The following is a 17,643-nucleotide window of genomic DNA, read 5'->3' as shown; positions in this document are numbered from 1 at the left end:
TATAACAGGGGCCAGACTTAACACAGTCTCCTTTGGTTCATTACTCAGTCTATATCCTTCGTGTACAATTTAAATCTTCTGAATTTCTCGGTATCACATGTGTCCAGGAACCAAAAAAATAAGAAAACATACAAAAAGAAACTTTCAGATATTGGCCCTCATTCAGAGTCTCTCGTAAGATGTCGCTTGCAAAAAGGGACCGGGTATGCAAATCAAGTGATCACTTTTTGCGCTGTAAGGACGCCCTCTATGTCTTAGTGAGCGACGGCAGTTAGCGTATGCTGGACTATAAAACCTCCCACCTCTCACTCTCAGCACACATCATCTCCAGGAAGAGGCTGATTAATCATGAACATCGAGGGCCATTGGAGCTGCTCGCAGCGCTAGGGGTTGACCTAACCTACCCCAAGCACTGTGAGCAGTTCAGGCTAAAAAACAACAAAGTCACGTGTGTGATGACGCTAATTATGCACGCCCTTTAAACGCCGTTTGGGTGGCCAGACACGCCTGCATTCGCACAACCACTCCCCCGTTTACAAGCACCTTCCCCTGTTACCACCCACAAACGGCACTATCTGTCACTCAAAGCAGCGGCCTGAAAGTGGCTTGTGAGCTAGCAAAATCAGATCGCAACGAATGACTTGCGCATGCGTACTGCGCATTATACGCATGCGCAGATGTGCGATTATCGCTCCCAGCGAGCGAACGTGCCCTAACGAGAGACTCTGAATGAGGTCCATAGTCCTTCGGGGAAATACTTCCACACAGCAAGAGTATTCAGCATAGCAATTTCTAGTGTAGTTATTACCAAGCTACATACCCCAACATACATAACTGCAAGTGAGGGAATTCCTATCTGGGTATCTTTTCATCCAATGGCAACACGATTCCTTAAAACAGTAAAGCAATCATTGGGTGCGTACCCTACTTACGGGCTGAAGATGGATCCTGATGCTTATCAAGGTTTCTTTTCCAACGATCTCATATAGGTTCTAAGTGATATAATCCAAATCCTCCTTCAGCTATCCCTCAAAGTATAAGATGATTTGGAGGACAAAGTATTATATCATGGAGTTTTTAATCCTTTTCTCAAAACACAAAAATAAAAAAATAATACCAAATACTAAAAACCTACAGTTAAAATTATCATCAACACTGATAAGGCAATAAGACAGATAGGGGGGTAAAATGGACTCCAGTATTCCAAAACACACCACCCCTGCAATCAACTCCTACAGCCAGTAGTCAAAATAAGAGTCTAATCCAGATGAATAAAGTGTTGTTTTTGGGACACTTTATTCATCTGGTGGTTGTTTTTGGGACACTTTATTCATCTGGGGTTGCTTTTGGGACACTTTATTCATCTGGTGGTTGTTTTTGGGACACTTTATTCATCTGGGGTTGTTTTTGGGACACTTTATTCATACCGCTCATGGTGACCCGCACGGTAGCAGTCATGCTGCTATGCGCTCTAACAGGGGTATTCAATATGGGTGCGATAACATCGTTTTTTGTGTTAATATCGCACTTTTTAACTTTTTTTGCGTTAATATCACTGGTTTTAGTTTTACACCGTATTCAATTTCAAAGACTTATCGCAGTTTTGAAAAGTCTTTGATAAAAAACGGTGATAACATTTCACCATTGAATAGGTGTCGAAAAAAAGTGCAGAATTGGGGTTTAGGGGTGCAGGCTTAAAAAAAATATACTGGGCATGGTGTGTGTGTTTTGTCTTTTTTTAACTTTATTTTACAGTGAAATTACAGGTGCCGCATGTCTGCTGGCACTTGTAGTTCCACAAGTGCAAAATGGCAGGCATGCTGGCACTTGTAGTTCCACTGTAAAGTACAATAGTGTTACATTATTTGGCCCCCCTGTTACCCCCATACCCACCGCTCCAGGGGTATGGGGATGAGCCCCAGGCTTCAGCGTAAGCCTGTGGTGCTCGGGAGAGGGGGGACCCTTTTTTGGGGAGTCCCTGACTCACTCGAGATCACCGGCTTGCGCTGACCGACTTGGGGTGTAATGCTTTGGACCTGGAGCCCCGGTGATTGGGTCTCCGGGCTGTGGCATTGCACCTCGGTCGGTTGGGTCTGGTGCTGGTCGTAAATATAGGGGGTACCGCACGTCGTTTTTGCCCCCTATATTTAAAACCAGCACTAGTCCCTGCAGCCTGGTGTTGGTTTCTAAAATATGGTGGATCCCTACACATTTTGTTTCCTGTATTTTTAGAAACCACCACTGGCTGGCAAGCCTGGGGCTGGTTTGGATTTTGAGGGGAGACCTTATGTCATTTTTTTTTTAATTTTTTATTAATTTTTTTTACAGGTTAACTAAAACGGGAAATTTCGGGAAATATTCTAGGGACCCCCCTAAAGATGTCTAGACATGGGGGATCACTATGGGTACCCCCATTTTTAACACCTGAAGGAAGTCGGGGTTTCTAATAGCCGTGGCAGGGAAAAACACCTTGCAAAGCTATTTAAAAACCCGACTTTCTTAAGCAGGCAAAAACGGGGTTACACATAGAGATCCCCCATGTCAGGACATCTTTAGGGGGGTCCAAGGCATATTTCCCGAAAATTCCCGTTTCCCGAAGAAGAAATTCCAATTTTTTGCCATTTTTGGGTAGTTTGATTTTGCAGTTTGAGGAGAAATAAGCAAACTACTGCTATTTTCAGGAAATCAAAGTCCCTTCCTTAATTTGTGTGTGTGCTCCATCATAATATTGATGTTGGAACATGACCATACCAAAAAGTGGCAAAATACGCTCAGGATAAAAGGGGGTTAAAAAAAAAAAGCCAGTTTTTGCTTCAACCTTATCGCTGTCAGTTCCAATTTTTCCATATAAATACCAGGGATGCTTAGCTGCTATTTTGCACTGTTCTAGGCACAACAATCTGACATTGCAACTTATGCATTGTGGTTGGCCATTGTTTTAAAATAATTAATGTCACTGTAAAGGTGCATACACACACGATTTCTTGAACGATTATCGATAACTATATCGTTTATCATTCAATCGTTGTAAAAATTGTTCACTTTCTGAGTTAAAACGATGAACGATTATCGTTCATGCGCGTTCACATTTGTAGTTCAGTCAGACTGACCAACTCAACGATTTTCAGTAAGGGAATATGCAAAAATCGTTTGTAGTTCAAAAAAATCGTTCAATATATTTAGTAAATGAACGATTTTCGTTAAGTTTTCCCTTGAAAAAATGAACGAAAACCGTTTACTAAAATCGTTCATTTACTAAATTGTTGTGTGTGTATGCAGATTTAGTATTTAATGCAATGTTTCTGTGTATGGTGATAACTGTTCTGTTGTGTGAAAACTTGCCCGTTACCAGGGCCGGATAATAGGCAGGCAACAATGGCGGTTGTCCCAGGGCCCCCACACATAGGGGTCCCCCACACACTGGACCTCATTCAGAGGCTGTCGAATGAAGCGATCGCTCTCTCTGAATGAGGGCGGCCGCTTCATTTTTGAAGTGCGGCCTCCTGGTCGTCAGTTAAGCTGTGGGTTACCACCCACAGCTTAACGACCGACCAGGTCGATGGTCGCGATGGTGATCACCATCGCAACAATCGGGGCTTATGACCAGACCCTAAGGTTGGGTCTGGGCACTCGTAAGCCCCAGGGAGCTTTCTGCTCTGATGGAGCAGGAAGCTCCCCACTGACATCACTGATGATGTCAGTGCGGCCACCCACAAAACGGTAGGCGCTCGTTAAGGAACGCCTCTGTTTTGGAAACCACCCCCCCAGACACGCCTACCAAACGGGACAAGCTGTCGATCAACATCGACAGCCGCCCCTTTCGTAACGAGCTCCAGAACGACAGAGTTCCTCTGTCGCTCCGGGGCTTGCGCACGTGCAGTGCAGCCACTGCGTGTGCGTAGGACTAACCATTGAGTCGGTTACGAGCGCATCGGCGCTTGCGACTGACTCTGAATGAGGTCCTCTGTCCCCGACCCCTGGCCACATCCCCCAGATGAAACGTTTTTTTTCTCTTTTAACGGAGCCGCCTGCCGCGGCCCGCGATTATGCTCCGCCCCTCCTGCCATTTGGCTCTGCCCTCTCTTCAAAGACTTGCGAATCGCGCTTGGCCAACATTTGCTGCTGCCTCTGACACCAGGAGGGGTAAGCAGTAATGTATATGTGAGTGTGTGTATATGTATATATGTACTGTATGTGTAGAGAAGTTATATCTGATTTGACTTTGTAATACCCAGTTTAGATCTGTACACTGATGCCTGTAAAATTAGGAATAGGTAGAGGAGTTAAATTTGGCTTAGCCTTGTGAAATCTAATAGTGATACATGTACTCAGGTTTTAAAACTGGGAATGTTAATACTATAATGTCTCACATCAACTGTTTATACACCCATTTTCTTTTTCTGTTATAAGTTACCCCTGATGCAGTCCTTATAAGGGCGAAACGCTTTGGGTTAAATTACCACTTAGATCTGTTCGTTTGGTTTAGTTCCATTGGTGTGAGCTCAAACCATAGGGTGCGCCAGTGTTTTTTTTTATTGTTTGCCTACCAGCGGTGTAAAATTCAAATCATTGTTATAAATCACTTGTGATGTAAATTTGAAAATATGAATGTATTTTATGGTATGATTTTATTTATGTTTAATAAAAACAATCTTACTAACAGTGGCCTTTTGGCCTGTTATGTCTGGGTGTCTCTTGGTGCGAGGGTTTTATTGCAGTTAAGACCAAGGAGGGAACTAAAGGTGCCTACACACATGGCGATATTTTACCCGATATGGCCGATTCCGATGCATCTACAAGGCGTGGACCCAGAAGGTCATCTCAAGGTCAAACACAAAGGGAAAAATTGTTTTGATGTAATCCATCCTTGTCACTGAACTGGATTATTGGAGTGTTTCAACCTTCCCAAAAAAACTGATTTTTATAACATATAATAAATACACTTGTATATGAATGATTTATTTTTAAGCTATTGTCAGCACCCTCCCTTTCTTGTTGTTTTAAAAAAATCTCAGGAACCCTTCTAACAGAGAGGTGCAGCCTATATATAATTGTAGCAGTTTGGTTCATTAAATAGAATCTATATAATCCAAGCGCAAGTTAAAGGCATTTGTTTGTGATATATATATACTGCATATATATATATATATCTATATACTATATATATATACATACATAGATACATATACACATATATGTGTGTATATATATATATATATATATATATAAAACCTACCATTCAAAAGTTTGGGGTCACTTAGAAATTTCCTTATTTTTTAAAAAAAAGCACTGTTTTTTTCAATGAAGATAATATTAAATTAATCAAAAATACACTCTATATATTGTTAATGTGGTAAATGATTATACTACAGTAGCTGCAAATGTCTGATTTTTAAAGGAATATCTACATAGGTGTATAGAGGCCCATTTCCAGCATCCATCACTCCAGTGTTCTAATGGTACAGTCTAATGGTGTTTGCTAAGCGCATTAGAAGACTAATGGATGATTAGAAAACCCTTGAAAACCCTTGTGCAATTATGTTAGCACAGCTGAAAACGGGTTTGCTCTTTAGAGAAGCTATAAAACTGGCCATCCTTTGAGTTAGTTGAGTATCAGGAGCATCACATTTGTGTGTTCCATTATACTCTCCAAATGGCCAGAAAAAGAGAACTTTCATGTGAAACTCTGCAGTCTATTCTTGTTCTTAGAAAAGAAGGCTATTCCATGTGAGTAATTGCCAAGAAACTGAACATTTCCTACAACGGTGTGTACTACTCCCTTCAGAGAACAGCACAAACAGACTCTAACCAGAGTATAAAGGGAAGTGGGAGGCTCTGGTGCACAACGGTGCAAGAAGTCAAGTACATTAGAGTCTCTAGTTTGAGAAATAGATGCCTCACAAGTCCTCAACTGGCAGCTTCATTAAATGGTACCCGCAAAACGCCAGTGTCAACGTCTACAGTGAAGAGGCGACTCCGGGATGCTGGCCTTCTAAGCAGATTGGAAAATAAAAAGCCATATCTGAGACTGGCCAATAAAAGGAAAAGATTAATATGGGCAAAAGAACATGGACATTGGACAGAGGAAGATTGGAAAAAAGTGTTATGGACAGACGAATCAAAGAATTGAGGTGTTTGGATCACACAGAAAAACATTTGTGAGACACAGAACAAGTGAAAAGATGCTGGAAGAGTGCCTGATGCCATCTGTAGGAGGAGGTATCAGCGCTGGAGAAGACACCTGACGGTAAGTGACATCTCCTATTAGTAATACCTGGGACACTTAGCGCTGCCATAGGTGTCTGTGGCAACCCTAAGTGCCCCAGATGCAGTGCGATGTTGTAGCCTACACTTAGCACTGGCAGGCTGCAGGCAGAGAAAATCCCTTTAGTACATACTGGGAAGCAGTATGTACAGGGATTTTTTCTTCCTTTTGCATTTGTAACCCCTTATCTCCCCATAGTAAATAGAGCCCTAAGAGCCTGATTCAGCATTGCACTCAAGTACGAATGAGGGCTGCATCCACTGGTGTCACAAGGGGGGTGTAGGCCGCACCAGGTGACACCATCCAAGGGAGTGACACCAAAATAGCAGAGATGTTCTGCTATTTTAGTGTCACACCTTGGATGGTGTCACCGAGCAGCCGCACTGCAGAGAGAGGCAGGGTAGAACCTTGGGGCTGCCAGCAGCTGCTGCTATGCTGAGCAAGCCTGGCTTACTCAGCGGAGCAGCAGCTGCGGGGCAGCCCGGCCCCCAGCCTCTTCCCTGCCTCTAAGCCCATTGAGTCAATCCTGAGAAAAGGGGTCGTGACATGCGATCATGCCACCAAGTGTGGCACACATAAGTGGGCGTGGATACACATGATGCCACACCCCCTTGCACAAGCAAAGGCTGAATGGGCATTACTGAGGAGCAATAGAGCATTCACATGTACGAGAAGAGTCCTGTGGGTGTGGTGTGGGAGTGTAGCGAAAGTTGTGTCCTATTGTGAGCTGTGCATTTGGAGTGTGCACACCAATGTCTGTCGCATCTTCTGCACCACGCATGGGGTAGGTTTCTACTGCAGTACTACCCCCTGCGGCCGGAGGACTGGGACAGGGGTGGATTGGGATGGAAAATCAGCCCGGGAAATTTTTGGAAGCAGCCCTGATGGGGGCGGGCTCTGTTGAGAGGGCGGGGTCTGAGGGAATGGGATACTCCCTCTTTATAGGCCCTGATTCTAAATTGAACACAGTTGCGGCTACTACTAACCCCTTGAATGGTGCACAGCCGTGCGTCTGCATCTGCAAGGACTGAGACACCTACTCTTATGGCCGGTACACACTAAATTATATATTGTCCGATCCGGACGGATTGAACGACATATTGGGAACATTGTCTAGTGTGTATCCTCAATTTAACTAACGATGCAGCATGGCACCCGCTATGGCGATGTTGCTCCCAATACCGCCACTGGTCCCATCACTGAGACTGTGCTCGTTAAATGTGTACCCAGCATTAACGCTACAAATGCAGCAATACTGCTTGGTGTACCTTTAGATGCCACCATCGCTTACGCCATCAAAACTTGCTCCAACCATATGCAGGTTGCATTTCATCACAGTATGGCCTCCAACATGATCGATTCAGCATCACTTATATATATACACAGTATATATATATATATATATATATATATATATATATATATATATATAAATATATATATATTGGATACAGTATATATATATTTATATATTGTATACAGTATATATATATATATATTGTATACAGTATATATACACACACAAAATATATATGTGTGTATATATATATATATATACTGTGTGTGTATATATATCTATTGTATACAGTATATATATATATATTATATATATACATACACACAGTATATATATATTGTATACAGTGTATATATATATATATATATATATATATACAGTATATATATTGTATACAGTATATATATTGTATACAGTATATATATATATATACATACACACACAGTATATTAACGATACTGCCTTAGAACCTCTATACACTCCTTCCTATACCTTCTAATACCTTGCCTATTCATTCTAAGGATGATGCTAATTTGCGTACGCAGTCATACAGTAAAGAAAGACTTAACACCTGGAATCTGTGGTTCCAAAGCACAAAGTATTATTCAAGAAAAAAGTACAGTCAGTTACACGCTATTGATCCAGACACAATTGATCGGCGCAAAGGAATTATACAGACCCAAGTACAGTATACATACGCAGTGCTTCCGGACCAGATGTTAGGCATCAGCAAGAAACCCCTTCGTCAATCAGCATTCAGCAAGAAGACTAAGACCCAGTGTTGGAGCACACATATTTATACCCCCCCGGAATAGACAAAACAATAGAGAAGTTTATTGCTGATGCCATTGGTTCCCAAGGGGGATACATCTTTTACAGAGCGTTTAACAGGCTGATTCAAATAGACCCAACCCAGTCTCTAACAACTGGGGGTCTCTGGGTTTCCGCCTCATGCAACATCCTAACAGTTGTTCATTTTATATACATTTTGTTGCTTGAAGTCTCTGCGGTCCATAAGTTGAGAATGCATGATGCGATCTCCCCACCGATGATACCGGAATACTTTGGAAAGAGTACGCATCAGTACAAAACCAAACACGGCTTACTTATCATGTATAAAACCTTAGTTACCAAATAATCTTTATTTCACAGCATTTATACTAAATGAGCAAACTTAAATCTTATACCTTAAAGCTTATGGAACCTTGTATGTAGATATGTAATGTGTGAGTATGCGGGGTTTGATATAAGGACGCTAGTTAACTTGGGACAGATGCGTGCGCATTTAGCTAATAAACAGCGTTTTCATATAGGATCTTATGCATTCGCTAATATGCGACTAGTTAACAGCGCAATTGTGTGTATTAATGTGTATATGAGAAATGGTGAAAGATGCAATCGCATGGTGCTATTAGTAATATCTCCATATGTACTTAATTGTGAGTTTATCTAAAATGGACAGTATATATATATATATAGTATACAGTATATAATATATATATATATACATACATACACACACACAGTGTATGTATAAAGTGTATATATATATATATATATACACACACAGTATATATATGTATATATATACACATCACAGTATATATATATATATTGTATGCAGTATATAATATATATATATATATATAAATATTATATATATATATATATATACACACAGTGTATGTATACAGTATATATATATATATATATATACACACACACAGTATATATATATTGTACACAGTACATATTATATATACATAATATATGTATATATATATATATATATATTTAGATAGGCAGACATATATTAGATATAAATAATATAGTCCTGGAGGCGCCGAGGCGGGCCGCAAACAGCCTGGAGGCGGTGCCATCAGAAGTGACTGACAGGCATCCGCAAGGGCTTATGGGGGAACTGCAGAGGTTGGGCATGCGCGGCAGCTCCCCGGCATCTGCCATATTTGTTTAAGTGCAGACATCTGTAACGCTGCCCGATCGGAGCTGTCTGAGCTCCGATCGCGGCAGCTGGGATGACTAATCAGAAGGGTTGGTGAGGAATGGGGCTGTTGCTGGCATGTGCGGAAGCTGTAATGCTGCACAATCAAAGCTGAGCTCCAAGCGTGGCAGCTTGCAGCTGGGCCGGCAGAGGGGTTGGTGAGGGAAGGGCCGCTTCCAGCCCCTAAAGATATAATAAGGGACCGGCCCAGTGGGAAACGGCCCGGCTTCCCGGCGGCCCAATTTGCCCCTGGACTGGGAGCATTGCGATGGCATAGATGAATCCGGCTCAGAATACGCCCCGGATGCTCACATTGGCGTCCGGAATTGCGTCTGCCTTATGTGCGACTCAGGATCACATAGATAAAAAACACAAACCCGTTCCTATAACACAAACCCGTTCATATCTTGCTCTCTCTCTCTCTCTACCCTGTCCTGCCCCATAAGTACCCTAGGTATGATATTGGGTAGCAGATGAGGAATCTCTCATTTTAAACACATCACAGACAGTGTAATGGTTAGAATTTCTGCCTCACAGCACTGAGGTTGTGGGTTTGATTCCCACTACGGCCCTAACTGTGTGGAGTTTATATATTCTCCCCGTGCTTTCATTGGTTTCCCCCAGGTACTCCGGTTTCCTCCCACACTCCAAAAATATACTGGTGGGTTACTTGGCTCCAAACAAAATTGACCCTAGTGTGTATGTGTGTGTGCATGTGATAAGGAATATATAATGTAAGCTCCACTGGGGCAGGGACTGATGTGAATGGGCTATTTTACATACAACACACCGCAAAAAACGTCCAAAGCCGGATGGTTTTTTGCCGGCAATCAGTGCCTTTCACATGCAACGGCTTTGAGCCATTTTTAATATTGTGGTTTGTTTTCTTAATGTAGTAGGCATGCACAGCAGCAGCCCTAAAAAAAGATCATACTAGTTTATTATAAACAATAATTGAAAACCTGGTGTGTGTGAAAGCAAACATAGCAACATGTACTGTACTTCACTGACTTGCATTGACGGCACAGACATGGCACGGCATCCGTCCTTGTCAGTGGATATTCCCGGCTGTGACCCAGCGACCGTGCCATGTCTGTTCTATCAGAAGGACCCATCTTTTTACATAGTTCACCAGCAGCGGCTCCTGCCCCCTTACCTGAGGGGGGCTGCCGCTGCTGCTGGCTTGGGTCCCAGCACCTGCTCAATGACTCTGGTAGGCGTCAGGACCAGAGCATGAGCTGCGGTGGTGCCGTGCATGAGCGGCGGTGGCACAGCACATGGGCATGAGCAGTGGTGGCACAGCGCATGGGCATGAGCGGCAGTGGTGCCAAGCATGTGCACGCTTAATACCAGCTTCTCAGGGTTGCATTGGTTGCACCCTCTATTAGCCCTGTAGAAGAGAACTCAAATACAAAGGCGGGTGAGTTCTTTTTTGTTTGTATTTAAGTTTGCAATGTATAATGTCACTATTGTGTGTCCTGAGGAAGGGGACTGGACCCCGAAATGTCGATTAAAAGCACCTTATTTTTCACCATTTGAGAGCAGACTTGGAGTGCCACCTTTTTATCATTGATTATCACTATATGTACATATAATAATAATGCATTTTCTGCATTGTTCTGACAGGATTATTCACTAGTATATGAATATTCATGAACCATTAGGTGACAGCTTCCTCCTCTAGAGGTGTTGTTCAATGATTAAAAAAATAAATAAATGACATGCCCATTCATGCTAAGTTTACTTATTGCTATGAAACAGCGTATTATACATTAGAGAGGTGGTCCGGACTTTATGGCGATAGGAATAAGGGGCAGTAAAATGCTAGGTACAAACCGTGGAATCCATACATTTATGAATGGATATAATATCTCCTGACATGGTTATGTTACAATAACACCCAAACGGGATGCAGTTATTATTCCGATGGACAGGTTGCCGGAAGTCAAAATACAGATGCCGCAATTCCGCCGAGTGTGCATAATACTGACGCTGATATTGAGATGGACATCAGACATCAGGATACCGGCGGACGGGAATCCCAAACATCCAGATGGCGGGTAAGTATGAAGGTAAGCCAGGGATGGGGGGGTTAGGATTAGGCACCCCTGTGGGGATTTAGGGTTAGGAACCCCCCCGGGATAAAATCCAAGACTCTATGTTAGAGCACTCTTATAGCTAATAAGCAAAATTAAAATATAACTTTTAATGAATATTAAATTATAAACTTGGACTCACATGACAAACAAACACTGAACATTGTAAGAAAAGAAAATGTGAGGGAAAGAGAGAATAATTATCCCTATGAGAAAGGCGAAATATACATAAAACAATACAATATACATTCACAATAATGCACAATACTCAACAGTATTGATGCGACAAAGACAGTGTATAAAATACACCCAGGTCATAGAGATGTGTAAGCATTAATATTCAATATCAATATAATAAAGGAGACACATTCCTGTTATAAGAACAAGCTTAACCTGTAATAACAGAGTCCTTAGGTTTTAATAATAGATGACAGAACCTGTAAATGGATAAATTGATATATAAATATACCGTATAGTACAGAAAGAAGAAAATTAGGGGGTATAAAGAACCTGATCTGTCACAAAGTTCTGCTTCTTGCCATTATGCTTCATAGCAGAGAATGGGAAGTGAGAGACCCCGTGTGTCACAGTAACTCCACGAAATTAAAGTAAAGTCACAACCCTGTAGCAGGCATTCACTTCAAACTCCTATCTGTCATGCTAAATTAGCATTGGACAGAATAGGGGAAGAGGCTACTGGGCTGCAGGCGGGAGGTGAGAGAAATATAAAGTATAAAGTATACCAATAGTTGAAATCAATCATAACGGCCACAGAAAGAGATTAAGTTACAGTGGCCTTTATACCATATAGTACAGAAGGAAAAAAGTATGGGGTTGAAAGAGCCCGTGTCGTTAATGAGTTCTGCTGCTTCCCATCTTGCAATTGGCAGAGGCTGGGGAGTGAGAGACTCGTACTACACAGTAGCCCCAACAGAAATGTAGTCAATATCAAACCCCTTTAGCAAACATTCGTTTCTACCCCTTTAATGTCTTGCTGGTATGCCTAGGACAAAAATAAGGGGGAAATTACTCGGCTGCAAGTGGGGAGAGATAGGAATGTACAGCAAAGTATACCCTTTATCGATACAGGTATATAATCATACAAAATAGTAGAAAACTTCTTTGTGTATATATTGGATTACAATATTTTAGAGGTATATAAAATGGCAATTCAACAATAATTTCAATCATGCAATTTTCTTTAACCAGATAAAAATATTGAATAGTCAGCCTCTTTGTTTAGGTTCAATACTTTATCTGCTCTTACCTAACAAAGTATCAGCTTGCCAATAAATCCAACAGAAAAGATAATGATAATTCAGTTATCCTAGAAAGTATATTTTCAGTTGTTATAGTGTAACAATATTAAATCCCAGGGACTGTATCTGGAATATAAGGACCATGGATACTCTAACTGAGTAGCTTGTCAACATATTATATCATGCAGCATTTGTTAATAAAGTGTTCATTGGTCGGTAAGTAAACTCTGAGAGTATATATAAACAACACATTGAATTACAAGCTAAGTTAGCATAATATAGCAGTATTAAATCAAAGGGAGTGCATCCGAAACCTAGGAACTATATACGCTGCATATAGGAATGGTCTAATTAAAGAAAATAATGAAATCCAAAGCGACCTGAGTGTAGGGGTGTCCTACATCGTGCACATGCAGGACATCCTGGAAACCGACGTGCGTTTCACCTGCGTGGCTTGTTCACGGAAGAATCAGCTACAGATGGATTGGAAACCACTGCTCATTATTTAGGGTAAGTAAACCAATCGGAAGCTGTAAAAAAAGACTGGCATTTATATCAGCCAGTCGCCAGAGGGCTTTGTTGCAAGCAAGACAGCCCAATCAGATAGCAGAGGCGGGATAAGAACGGAGGCTCGTACAGCTGCATCAACAGCTTGTAATGAGCGGCTAGTCCTTCACTCAGGAAAGGAATGAGAGTGACATCATCCTCTAGCCAGCTACATAGTATGATCAACGGAGAATATCTAAACGTATAAATACTGTGTAATCGGAAGAAAAGATAGATAAGGGAATCGGGAAAGAAAGGAGGAATAAGCACATTGCATAGTAATAAATTGAAGTTCAGAGTAACTGTCTGTAATGTCAGATATCTGATATGAGGACAGAGACAGTGAAGCTTCTCATTTAACCATTAGTCTCCCACTTTCCTACAACTTTAAAATAATTAAAAAGTAGATAAACTTAAACTATGAATAACCATCTTACAGCAACCAAAATCATCACATTGATGTAGCGCATCGCATCACATTTAAGGATACAGTCTAAGTCCATATGACATGTCGAAGGTTGATCTCATCAATCAAAAGATATCAATTAAACCAATAATATTAGTACATTGATCTTATGAATTAATAGAACTAGATACTCAAGTGAGTGTGCGTTTAAGTGATACACTTAAACAAAACCAAAGGTTACATTTAACCTTAAAAGAATAACAATAAATTATAGAAAAGACAAGAAGGAAGAGAATAGTGAATCAATGTGAAAAAGATTTTAAGGCATAGTCTATACGTTGAATAAATCAAGTTAATAATAAATAATGATGTGCAAAGAAGGAAATATTGATTTTATTTAATTTCTGTGTAAGAGCACAAAGCTACAGACAAGATACAGAATAATGTATATGTAGAATGAAAGAAAAAAGCATACAAACATATATGCATCAGAACGTGTATTACACATGCATGAGCACATATATACATGTACACCCATACAGGTATACCAAAAATTAAGATAATTGTTAATCGAGTGAGAAATAGCTTAGAATATAAGAAATATACAAAGTGGAAATAAAAACAATGATAAAAAGAGAAAGATAGTGTCTAAAAATAAGATGTAAGGTGAATAAATAGATACATGTTTCTCAGTGGATCATGACTAATATAGATTAATGTGTTGCCTGAATAAAAATAAAAATAATATATTCCAAAATAAAAATAAATATAAATATAAATTAAAAATAAATAGAAATAAAAATAAATATAAAAATGAAACTAAAAATAAAAATATAAAAATCCCTTAATGAAAATCAACTGAATCTTAAATTTACTTGGGAAATGAGTAACAACACAATCACCTTCCTAGATCTGAAAATTGACAAAAACATCATTGGCGAGATAACCACTGATCTTTACAGGAAGATAACAGCTACCAACAGTATTCTACATCGGACGAGCTGCCATTTTCCACCCACAATATCTAATCTTCTGAAAGGGGAGTTTTTGCGGCTTAGACGCAATTGTTTGGATGACTCCGCTTTCCGCAAACAAAGTAAAGAAATGACCATGAGACTTCTCAAAGGGGGGTACAGTCACCGTATGATCAAAAAAGCAAGATATTATGCCAACCAGACCAACCGAGACAATCTTATTTTTCCTTCTCGAAAATTCTCTAAGGAAACTGGGGATATCAGATTCATAAGGGACTACTGGAAAGAATGGCGTGAAATAAAAAAGATCATACAAAAACATTGGTCTATTCTCCTTTCTGATTCAGATTTAGAGAAACATCTGGGAGCATCTGTTTCCGTGAGCTGGAGATGAGCTAGGAATCTTAGAGACCACTTGGTCCATAGCCATTTTGAGAATATCAGGAAAAAGAGTCCTAAACTCACAGGAACGTATCCTTGTGGAGAGTGTAAGGCCTGTACTCACATTGTAAAAACGAATAAGGTTAAAGACAAATATGGCAACATCTTTCAGATAAAAAAATTAATGAATTGTAAAACCATAGGAGTCATTTACTGTTTGTTTTGTGATTGTGGCCTTAAGTATGTGGGTATGACCACTAGAAGTTTAAAGGTACGCATTCTGGAGCATATAGGTAATATCAGGAATGCTAAAACAGACTTAATCAAAATGAAGAGGATTTCATCAGTGGCCCGACATTTCCATCTCAAACATAATGGAGAACCCAGAAGCTTAAAAGTCTTTGGCCTTGATAGAATCCATATGGGGATTCGAGGGGGAGATCTAACCAACACCCTTTTGAAGAAAGAAACTGAATGGATCTTTAAATTGGGGACCATGGTTCCACATGGACTCAGTGAATACAACAGCTATAGTCCATTCTTGACCCATTAGTTTCAATATATTAGTCTCTAGTTGGTGATTCTCTTATACTATTAGAGAATTTTCACCGACAGTTGTATCACTGTCTTTATTAATTTTTCGTTATATATCAGTTTATCTCACTCTGATTACTCTTTTATTTTTCTCTCTGTATTTACTTTCATTTTCATTTTTATTTTTACTTTCATTTTCATTTTTATATTTATTTTTATTTCTATTTATTTTTATTTATATTTATTTTTATTTTAGAATATATTATTTTTATTTTTATTCAGGCAACACATTAATCTATATTAGTCATGATCCACTGAGAAACATGTATCTATTTATTCACCTTACATCTTATTTTTAGACACTATCTTTCTCTTTTTATCATTGTTTCTTATTTCCACTTTGTATATTTCTTATATTCTAAGCTATTTCTCACTCGATTAACAATTATCTTAATTTTTGGTATACCTGTATGGGTGTACATGTATATATGTGCTCATGCATGTGTAATACACGTTCTGATGCATATATGTTTGTATGCTTTTTTCTTTCATTCTACATATACATTATTCTGTATCTTGTCTGTAGCTTTGTGCTCTTACACAGAAATTAAATAAAATCAATGTTTCCTTTTTTGCACATCATTATTTATTATTAACTTGATTTATTCAAAGTATAGACTATGCCTTAAAATCTTTTTCACATTGATTCACTATTCTCTTCCTTCTTGTCTTTTCTATAATTTATTGTTATTCTTTTAAGGTTAAATGTAACCTTTGGTTTTGTTTAAGTGTATCACTTAAACGCACACTCACTTGGGTATCTAGTTCTATTAATTCATAAGATCAATGTACTAATATTATTGGTTTAATTGATATCTTTTGATTGATGAGATCATCCTTTGACATGTCATATGGACTAAGACTGTATCCTTAAATGTGATGCGATGCGCTACATCAATGTGATGATTTTGGTTGCTGTAAGATGGTTATTCATAGTTTAAGTTTATCTACTTTTTAATTATTTTAAAGTTGTAGGATAGTGGGAGACTAATGGTTAAATGAGAAGCTTCACTGTCTCTGTCCTCGTATCAGATATCTGACATTACAGACAGTTACTCTGAACTTCAATTTATTACTATGCAATGTGCTTATTCCTCCTTTCTTTCCCGATTCCCTTATCTATCTTTTCTTTCGATTACACAGTATTTATACGTGTAGATGTACTCTGTTGATCATACTATGTAGCTGGCTAGAGGATGATGTCACTCTCATTCCTTCCCTGAGTGAAGGACTAGCCACTCATTACAAGCTGTTGATGCAGCTGTACGAGCCTCCGTTCTTATCCCGCCTCTGCTATCTGATTGGGCTGTCTTGCTTGCAATCAAGCCCTCTGGCGACTGGCTGATATGAATGCCAGTCTTCTTTTACAGCTTCTGATTGGTTTACTTACCCTAAATAATGAGCAGTGGTTTCCAATCCATCTGTAGCTGATTCTTCCGTGAACAAGCCATGCAGGCAAAACGCGCGTCGGTTTCCAGGATGTCCTGCATGTGCACGATGTAGGACACCCCTACACTCAGGTCGTTTTGGATTTCATTTTTTTCTTTAATTAGACCATTCCTATATGCAGCGTATATAGTTCCTAGGTTTCGGATGCACTCCTTTTGATTTAATACTGCTATATTATGCTAATTTAGCTTGTAATTCAATGTGTTGTTTATATATACTCTCAGGGTATACTTACCGACCAATGAACACTTTATTAACAAACGCTGCATGATATAATATGTTGACAAGCTACTCAGTTAGAGTATCCATGGTCCTTATATTCCAGATACAGTCCCTGGGATTTAATATTGTTACACTATAACAACTGAAAATAT

Source organism: Taudactylus pleione, unplaced genomic scaffold, assembly GCF_031769625.1.
Source record: "Taudactylus pleione unplaced genomic scaffold, aTauple2 ptg000656l, whole genome shotgun sequence".
Lineage (NCBI taxonomy): Eukaryota > Metazoa > Chordata > Amphibia > Anura > Myobatrachidae > Taudactylus > Taudactylus pleione.
Note: the sequence above shows the minus strand (reverse complement) of the source record.